Below are 10,884 nucleotides of genomic sequence, written 5' to 3'. Positions count from 1 at the left end.
TATATTCCTGAGCTATGTAGTGCTCTCTATTATATTCCTGAGCTAAGTAGTCCTCTCTATTATATTCCTAAGCTACGTAGTCCTCTCTATTATATTCCTGAGCTATGTAGTGCTCTCTATTATATTCCTGAGCAAAGTAGTCCTCGCAATTATATTCCAATGGGTTTTTATCATGTGGATCTTAAAGCAATAACCATAACATGGCAAAAAAAAACCGAAACCATTTCATTTTTCCCAGTATCAATAGTGACATAATCGAAACACGTTTCATTTGTATGCTTTACTTTGAATACATTGTTGTACATATTTTAAAATATGCTTTAAAGGAGAAGTCCGGCCAAAACTATTTTTTAATATGTTATTACTTACGGAAAGTTAGACAAATTTCTAATGTACATTAATTATGGGAAATGCACATATATGGCTATTTCTCTTAATTTAGTAGATCAGGGAGACTTCAGATTCTCTAAAAAGAGATGACGTCACGAACCGGGGGTGTAATTACAATGGTTCGCCTGCAGGGGCGCACTATATATAGAAGTCAATGAGTACCATTGACTTCTATATATAGTGCGCCCCTGCTGGACACTCCATTGAAATTACAATGGATGTGTATGTACATGTAATACAGTATACAGTGTTTTTGATTGAATACATTTATGGAATACTTTGGGGAGCAAGTGTCCTTGCTCCCCAAAGTATTCCATAAATGTAATCAATTAGTACACAACAGTAAGCAAGCCGCCGCCTCTACCGAACGCCCGCCGAACCGCCGCTCTGGACTACACTCAACTACTACTCTCATCAGAGAGAGTAGTAGCTGGGTTCTATCGCCGCTGATGCTGCTGATGGGCGTAGGGGGAGCCGCTCATCACTGTGCAGCTATCATCCCCCTCCGGCCAAACTTTACTCTATGTGACCGCTAAATTTCCCCGCCGGCGCCGCTCTCCGATCACGCATGCCGGCCGGGGACACCAGGAAGCACCGGGAGCCGGCATGCGTAATCGGAGAGTGGCGCGGACGGGGAGTCAGCGATCACATAGAGTAAAGTTTGGCTGGAGGAGAAGGGGGGAGCGGAAGAGGATGATAGCTGCTGCAGAGTGATGAGCGGCTCCCCCTGCGCCCATCAGCAGCAGCATCAGTGGCGATAGAACCCAGCTACTACTCTCTCTGATGAGAGTAGTAGTTGAGTGTAGTCCAGAGCGGCGGTTCGGTGGGTGTTCGGTAGCGGCGGCGGCGTGCTTACTGTTATGTACTGATTGATTACATTTATGGAATACTTTGGGGAGCAAGGACACTTGCTCCCCCAAGTATTCCATAAATGTATTCAATCAAAAACACTATACTGTATTACATGTACATACACATCCATTGTAATTTCATTGTAATTGGAGTGTCCAGCAGAGGCGCACTATATATAGAAGTCAATGGTACTCATTGACTTCTATATATAGTGCGCCCCTGCAGGCGATCCATTGTAATTACACCCCCGGTTCGTGACGTCATCTCTTTTTAGAGAATCTGAAGTCTCCCTGATCTACTAAATTAAGGGAAATAGCCCTATATGTGCATTTCCCATAATTAATGTACATTAGAAATTTGTCTAACTTTCCGTAAGTAATAACATATTAAAAAATAGTTTTGGCCGGACTTCTCCTTTAAAGGAAACCAGTCAGCAGCGTCATGCTGATATAGCTCCCAGCTGCACCAAATAGATTTTCTACACAGCTCCCCTACCATATGAGTGTTGTCTTCAGCAGTATCTGTATATCAAAGAAAATGTTTTTATTCCAGCACACAAAGCAGGGAGAGGGGGGGGGGAACTAGTCATCTGGGCAGAGAGACCTGTTAGTGACCTCTCTGCCTGTCAATCATCCCCACAGAGCACACTAACAGGCAGTGAGCCATGACTCATTACGGCAAGGTCTCTGCCCAGATGACTAGTTCCCCCCTCTCTCCCTGCCTCGCGCACCAAAATTGAAACAGTTTTTCCTGGTTATACAGACACCACTGATATGGTAGCGGAGCTGCGTAGGACATGTATTTGGTGCAGTTGGGAGCTATATCAGCTGGAAAAGACACTTTCCATTTTCCTTTTGTTTCAATACAACTACACTGTACATAATAGACCTAACTACTGAATATATTTATTCAGGAATATGACAATAAACAAGCCTGGGCAGAAGCATGCGTGTCTATGGAGATAGTCCTTATGGATCACAGCTGAACTGCCTTTTTCCTGCATATCTTGAGAGAAACCTTAGAATACAGTTAGTAAGCTTGGAATACAGCTAAGGCAGGGTTCACACTGCGTTTTTACAATCCGTTCAACGTATCAGTTTTTAATAGATTACTTTTAGCGGACAGAAAAACGTAGTCAACACTACTTTTGTGTCAGTTAAAAAAAAAAACATGTTTTGAACCATTTAGTAAGTCAATGGAAAAACGGATCCAAGTGGATGACACACGATTGCATCAGTTTTCCTTAAAACGTATATGTTAGACAGATTGCAAAAACGCAGTGTGAACCCAGCCTAAGGACTAAGCTTACTTTGATTGCTACAGACATGAAGTCTGATGCACTGTCCTGCATTATCTGATTGCAAATGGTAAGAACTTTTCTGCTCCCCAGATAACCCTTTTTATTGTAGAAGTATTTCAGTATTTAAAAAAACTGACAGGTTGATGGGGAAATGGAACTAACAAATAAAAAGGATATTCATACGTACCTTGGTTCACCCATAGCTCCCTTTCTGGTGCCTTACGGTCTCCTGCCGATCACCACTTATTCCTGTTTCCAAGACAAAACTTTACAATAGGATCTGCCTGCTATGCCAGTCAGTGGCCGCAGTAGCTTCCCATCTAAGGCGCATTCACATGTTCCGTGTTCTGCACTGTATTCCTATGCGCCACATCATAATGAAGCAGCCGAGCTGCTCTGTCATTACAGCGCGGCGTATAGGCATACAGTTCCCCTGCTCCCAGCATCTTATCACAGATGCTGCTCAGGCGGAGGGGAAGTCCGTTACATGCATTCCACGCAGGGTGGATAAAAATCAATGATTTTTTTAAAAAAAATCAAAAAAATCGGATTTTTTTGATTTAAATCGGATTTTTTTGATTTAAATCGGATTTTTTTCAATAAACTGCTTTTTGAGGAAAATATTTTACCATCCAAAGGTTCTTCCATCATGAGATAAAGCTGAGTTGTTTAACTCAGTAGAATAAAGGCTGTATATGTTCTCAAATGTTACAACACAGAGTTGAGATTGTTCTACAAACCTATGAATACAGAATCATCCCCTTCAGTACCAAGTCCAAGAAGTTAGACGATATGTTTCTGATTGTTTGGACTATTTTTTTTTTTTTTGTTTAGCCAAATTAGTTAACATGGATGTTTGTTTAAGCAAATAACGTATGCTGTAATGTTGTTATTGTTTCAGTTGAATAAATCCATTTAAATTGTTATTAAGTTCAGGATTATTTTTCTCCTTCCTAAGTACAACAGAACAGTGGTGTCCAAATATGAATGATTAACCCATTAAACTGGGGAGAAAAAAGTAATATAAAAAGTGATTCTAAAAATCTTCATCTACTTGCATGTTAAAGTAGCAAGAACTAGTTTAGGTAGAAACTTTGATTTAAATCACTGATTTAAATCAAGCCTTCCGGACTAGTGATTTAAATCGTGATTTAAATCAGTTTGATTTAAAACAAATCCACCCTGATTCCACGTCCGTGTTCCGTGCAGAACACGGAACGTGTAAATGCGGCCTAAGTCAATGATTGGCTCTGAGAGCAGATCCTGCTGAGAAGTTTTACCTCGGTCAGCAAAAGGTGGTGATACCCCTTACAGTAGACAGCAATACCTATAACGTCCATCTTTGGACTTCAGGTTGTTTTTGTAAATATGGCTTTAAAAGCACACCCCATTGTGGCACTCTTTAGGATACAGTGAGTAGCAGTCACTAACAGCACTATTGACTATATTGACCCACTGATTTACCCTTATTTGCACTAATACTGTAGTGTACTTAAAAAATATTACTAAGATTTTACCACATAAGATCGCCCTGATTACATCAGACAATAATGACAGAAGTGCGTAGGGAGCGTGTTTCTAGGGTATATCATATACAGTGTACGATACCAGTTGTGTGTATGACTTTTTGCCAGTATGGGAACTAAGGGACTCATGGGAAAGAGTATTCCAAAGTTTATGCAGATAGCAGTGTGCAGGCTTTGCTAGAGATTGCAAAATCAGGAGTAGGTTTTGAAGGACGGCTCGTAGGCTTGGGGATCTATAGAGGCCGAATTAATATGAGATGCTGCTATTTTAAGCTTTACCAAAGTTTTGCTTGGCGATAATGAAAACAATCTAGAATATCAGGTCAGGATGGAGGGTAGATAATATTTGGGAGAGTCTGAAAGTCAAGCCCTCCTGTATTATGGATTGTATAGTATTTAATAACTCGTGTAAATTTTATGGTCCATACTCATGGGTAAGACCAGGCACAAACTGCATCAGTGCTGCCAATTATCGGATTGCTGATGTTCTGTTCTGAAAAAGAAAAAAAGTTACAATAATTTTTATGCAGAAGGAGCACTATTCTTTCTCTGTAGCTTGTGCTATTTAAAGAGTGGAAGGTTGAACCATTCTTAAACCTCAGGGAGATTACACAAAATTGTAAGTGAAAAACCACTTGCTGTGCAGTTACCTGGTTGGCTACACAATAAAACACCACATTACAAACAGTCCTTAAATCAGAAGCAGTCTGGTGTGAAGGAAAGGCTTCTTAGTTTTTCTTCTCCGTTTAGAAAATCCATCAAACCACACAGCAAAAATAATTTAAATAGTCACAGTTTTAAACAACTTCCTCCATTTGACTCCTAACATTTTGTAAATCAGCCAATCGCGGCTGAGCAGCTGATGACGCGGCCGGCACTCGGGAAGATCGAAGGTGTTCGGGCCGGCCGGCCGAAGATGACGTTTGGCACAAGATGGCGGACGCGTGTCGGCACGGATCAGGTATGTATAATGCACTACACTTCCGGGTACACGGGTGGGGGGGGGGGGAACACGGGGAAGGGGGCCATTCACAGACATAACATACATTACAAAGTTGTATAACTTTGTAATGTGTGTTATTCTGTGAATAATTTTTTACCGCCGCACTACTCCTTTACATTCTCCAAATTTCACACTGTAAAAAAGAACCTAAATCAAAAGCATTGGATGTTGCATACAGTCATTTCTATGACTTTTTCCAGACCTGTGAAATCAAACAATTGCTGTTGTATTTTTTTTTAAATTTTTTTTTGGTTGTTTAAATCTAAACAGTTTGTGCTGATTCATTTGTGAATAATTCTTTATAGGGGTCAGTATATTGCTTTTAATGTACATTGCACCCACATAGATATAGAATTAGGCCGGGTCTACACTTATCCGGCAGTGTTTCCCTCCAGTGCAGTAGAAAAGAACCAGAGGGAAAAGCATCTTTGAACGGATCTCATTGATTTCAATGGGACATTTTAAATCATGCAGCTTGTTAATAGTATCAACGGACCCGCCATACATCAAAACGCTGCTTGCTGAGTTCTGACATACATCCTAGATGTTTAATATAAACAAAGGTTATGTTGTCAAAAAAGGACGACACCGGACCGCCTGCTGTATGTAAACCCAGCCTTAAGAGGAATCTGTCTGCTTATTTTAATCAAGTGAGCTGCAGATAACCTTAGGTAGACAATGGTACCTGTGTAAATTACATGCCGGTGCTACAATATTTGTTAAAAAGGTGAGTTATAAAAACAAACAAGTGGTGCGGGTATCTAGAAGGTAGAGCTGAAGAGCTAAAGCATCACTCACGTTCTTGTGTCTTCACCCATCCCTCTCTTCCTTAAGTGATGTACAGGGCTTGGCTTCCAGCACTGAGCCCTGTATTCAAACTGCATCAGGAGAGTGATGAGGTGAACAATGGAAACTTGTGCAATGCAAAAAAGACAGGATTATAACTTAACAGAGGGAGCCAGGGGAGCACCAGGGACCCATCAACTGGAGGTGTGAGGGGCCGGACCAGATTGGGAAGCTTCTCTAGCAGCAGAACCAGTAAAGTTTTAGCAGACCGGCCAAAGCCCAGTCACCTTCTTCTGATCCCAGGGGTGCCGTCATAGGAGGAGGAGAGAAAAAATTATTAACTGAACCAGCAAGGTCTAGTAACAAATACAGCCCTGTTTGTGTACCAGTAAACAGCTTTGCCCAATGCCCTCTCTCTCAGGTATGAGGTACGGCATCCAGAACAACTTTTTTGAGACACAGAGCAAGGAGGGAAAGTGAGCTATGCTGTGCATGTACACAGCTAATGTGTATGGATTTAGCCTAGCAATGTACAGTTTATGAGGTGGTGGCAGGGCTTGGGGGCGTTATGTATCATTTTCTAATAGAAAGGAGCTAAATTGCTTAACAAAGTGGGTAATTAATAAAATCGCTTTTTTTAATTACGCTTTAAACATATCTATAGACCATTACCCTATACAGGCCAAAGGGGTGTTACTTTGGCCCACGTTCAAGTTGGTGTATGTCAGAGTTCACGTTTATTTGTTATTTGTAACAGCACAGCATCAGAATGCTTTACTTCATACAAAGATACAGACCTCCACCAACGATGCTTATCCGCACCAAGGGAGCCCAAGTTGATGCAAAGGCAGAGATATCCTTAAAATAGAATATCCCAAGACTTTAAGTGCCTGAGAGAGTCCGACTGCTGGGAACCCTACTGGTTATGAGAACAAGAGTTCCTTGTTCATGCATGGGATAATGGAGTGGCAATCGTGCATGTGACTGCCACTCTATTCACTCGCTATGCCAAAGGTGGTCGAGTACAACCATTTGCTATCTTTGGCAGTTGCATAGTGAGTAAAAAAGGCAGCAGAATGTATGCCTGACTGCCACCCCATTCACTCAGATAAGTTGTAATCCTGTAGTCCAGGCATGTCAAACTTATTTTTAGCCCACCATGCTAATAATTTACTGTCTCAAATATGGCCGGTTTACCTTTCAGCAGATTATGATATGGGTGGTCCGGATTGTCGCTCGCACAGTCTATATTTTAATCTTGTAGGCTGCAGGCAGTTTTTCGCCTGCTGTCTAAAAGTATGTGAGTAGCATCCTGGTACACGCAACATGGTGACTTCATTGCACACATCCTTCACCGGGCGCCTCCCGCAGCCTGAGGAGCTGCAGGTTGGGTAATGCTGGGTTTACACTGAGCGATAATTCGCCCGATAGTACGATAAACAATTTCGAAGTAACGATTTTTTTTTTATAACGATCAGCATTTAGACGGAACGATATATTATACGAAAAATCGTTTTGCGATCGATTAAGCCTATCTCGCACATAGGTTAAATCGGTGAACTACTGTTTACACGGAACGATCTGCGAATTTTTTGCGTACGACAAACGACGATTTAAGAACATGTGGTAAGATCAAAATGAACGATTTCTCGCTTGTCGCTTGATTGTTCGCTGCGTTTACACGTACGTTTATCGTTCGAATTCAATCATTATCATGCAAATTTCGAACGATAATCGTTCCGTGTAAACGCAGCATAAGTCCAGCTCACTATGCACTAATGGAGGAGTAATTAACAAGGCTAATATATAAGAGATTATTGGGGAGGGCTATTGGAAAACTATTGGGAAGGCTAGCTACTATATGAAGCACTATGTGGGGGAACTAATGGTAGGGCTGGCTTCTATGTGGGGCACTATTGGGGGAGGTTGACTACTATATGGGGCACAATTATTGGATTACCTTCTGATTGGGGTACTATTAAGGGAACTAGTACTGCATGGGGTAAAGAAGGGGGCATTATTACCATTTTGGGCACTATGGATTGGGAGTTTGTATATAGGTGGGTAGGGGACTTTCTAAAAGTGCGGTGCCTAAGGTGAGCCATAGATATGGTGGGGGAGGGCATGCTCTGTGAACAGCCTGAGGCACATGGTACAGTTAATCTGCCACTGGTGTCCACGTCACTGCTGTGCCACCCATGATCAGGGCCGTATTAAAGGGGTAGTGCAGCGATAGCAATTATTCACAAAATAACACACATTTACAAAGTTATACAACTTTGTAATGTATGTTATGTATGTGAATGGCCCCCTTCCCCCTGTTCCCCCCCACCCACGCTAAACCCGGAAGTGTGTTTACTGTACGTCACCACATGCAGCAGATGTACGTTACCACATGCAGACCCTCATGTGGTAACCAATAGGTAATAGCTCCGGGCATTACATTTAACAACGCCACGCCCTCCCCCTTTGTTTCCTTCACCCTGCTGATGCCCCCCTGAAAGGTGGTGCATAAGGCACCAGACCACGGGTGTTTAGTGGTAAATACAGCCCTGCCCATGATGCCAGATGCTTCCTGTCATAGAAGAGCCAGCATACTAAGCCGCAGGTTAGCTATCCCCAAAGGATGGCAGTATGTGTGTCATGGGTGGTATGTGTAGCAGTCATGTGGATGCTTTCCTTCAGAGAGGAGCCTTCTGTCTAGCAATGCCAACTGCTCTAGCACACCACAATTGGCTACCCCTAGCAGAGGGGTGGGGGATGGGGTTTAATCATGTCAATTTATCATATCTTTTATCATAGCGCACAGCACTGGGAGACACACTCCACTCTGACAGTGCCAGGTATGCCGAATGCTGCTCTGACAGTACAACATGCACAATTCAATAAATGTCAGGGTTGGCCGGCAACTGTAAATTTTGTAAAATTTTGGCCCACTATGTACCATGTTTTCCGGTGTATAAGACGACTTTTTTAACCCTGAAAAATCTTAGAATTTGGGGGTCCTCTTATACGCCGGGTATTGTCGCCCCATACGGTTGGGGAGCTCAAAAATGGCCGCACCACTATAAAAAAAACAAACAGTTAACACACCTGTGACCCGTTCCCGACGCAGGCAGTGAGATGTACAATCCCTGCGCCGGAGATTCTCGAAGCTCTCCCGGGCAGCAGAGTGTCTCATCGGACACACTTGGCTGAGGGGAGAGCTTCGGGAGAATGACAAAGGCGCCGGAAGTTCCCGTAGCTCTCCCGGCAGCAGTCTCTGAGCTCCTACGATGAGACGCTCGGCTGCCTGGGAGAGCTTCGGGGATCTCCAGGGCAGGCAGTGTATGTCACACTGTTTGCGCCGGGAACGGGTCACAGGTGAGTTAACAGTTTGTTTTTTCTTTAGCGGCAGTTAACCCCAGGCAGGGGTTAACATTTTCTGGCATATAAGGCAAACCCCTGACAATCTTCTTAAAAGTCAGGGGTTGTCTTATACGCCGGAAAATCCGGTATTTAAATTTGACACCCATGCTGAAGTCTGTCCGTCTACAAGATAAGGGCCTTATTGGACATATTAGGTCAACAACATTGTATTTTAACAGTTCTGGAATCAAATCCTGAAAATTGGCTTCTAAAGGTGATAAATTCCTCCTAATTTGAAAAATATAAAATTCCAAGCAGAAAATGTCTCTTGCAAACCTTGTTAAATTAGTTCAGAGAGTTTGGTTTTGACTACATATGGCAGGTATAGCCAGTCAGCAATCTATAAGTCCCCCTTATAAAACGTTACATTTGGGTGTAGAGGGCAAGACTTCAGTCCATAAAAGGCCCAGTGCACACCGCATTTGTGCAGAGTGATAAAAATACAATAGGGGGGATTTATCAAACATGGTGTAAAGTGAAACTGGCCCAGTTGCCCCTAGCAACCAATCAGATTCCACCTTTCATTTCCCAAAGAGTCTGTGAGGAATGAAAGGTGGTATCTGATTGGTTTCTAGGGGCAACTAAGCCAGTTTCAATTTACACCATGTTTGATAAATCCCCCCTGTGTTTCTGTTTTGCTGTTTTCAGGATCAGAAAACGGCTATGTTTCCACAATGTAAAAATAAGACCAAATGATGGCTGTTATTTGCGCTTATGTTTACATTGTAAAAACATAGCCAAAGGGAAACTTTAAAAAAAAGCACACACATTCTGTAGCAACTGACTTTTATTTTACAAAGGAATCTTTATTATTTTGTGCCTTGTTGCATCCTGCTAAAATGTAGCCTTAGGCTATGTTCACACACAGTATTTTGCTCAGTATTTTGCAACCAAAACCAGAAGTGGATTAAAAACACAGAAAGACTATGTTCACAAACTGTTAAAATTGAGTTGATCGCTGCCATTTAATGAAAAATTATTGCAGTTATTTTAAAACAACGGTCATTGTTTTTAAATAAAGTCCATTATTTGCCATTAAAAGACGTCGATCCACTCTATTTTAACATTGTGTGAACATAGCCTTTCTCTGCATTCAATCCACTCCTGGTTTTGGTTGCAAAATACTGAGCAAAAATACTGTGTGTGAACATAGCCAAAGAGTACATTCACATGTACAGGATACGCTGCAGATTTCATGTTGCAGCAATCAATGACTAAACTAACTGACTGAACACAAAATAAAATCTGCTACAGATCCTGTATTTGTGAATAGGTCCTTAAAGTGGTTTTCCATTTAGACTTGACTAGTGGGCTATCCTCAGGATAGGCCATCAATAGCGGATTGGCATGTTGCTGACAGATGGCAGCACCACTGATGATCTCTTCTGGTGAGCTGTAGTTCCCAGTTGTAAACAATGGCCCAAGCTTATTGTGATACTAAGGTGTATGATTTGCCCAAAACAACCAATCACAGCTCTCATTTCTTAGATTGTTCTAGTAAAATGAAAGCTGAGCGATGATTGGTTGCCATGGAAAAACAAAGCAGTTTTTGTCTCAGGCAGATTGCTAACTCTTGGCTAGTTTAAAGAGACTCTGTTTGTAGGTTTCTGCTGTCCTAT

The sequence above is a fragment of the Dendropsophus ebraccatus genome, chromosome 5 (assembly GCF_027789765.1).
Source record: "Dendropsophus ebraccatus isolate aDenEbr1 chromosome 5, aDenEbr1.pat, whole genome shotgun sequence".
NCBI lineage: Eukaryota > Metazoa > Chordata > Amphibia > Anura > Hylidae > Dendropsophus > Dendropsophus ebraccatus.
Note: the sequence above shows the minus strand (reverse complement) of the source record.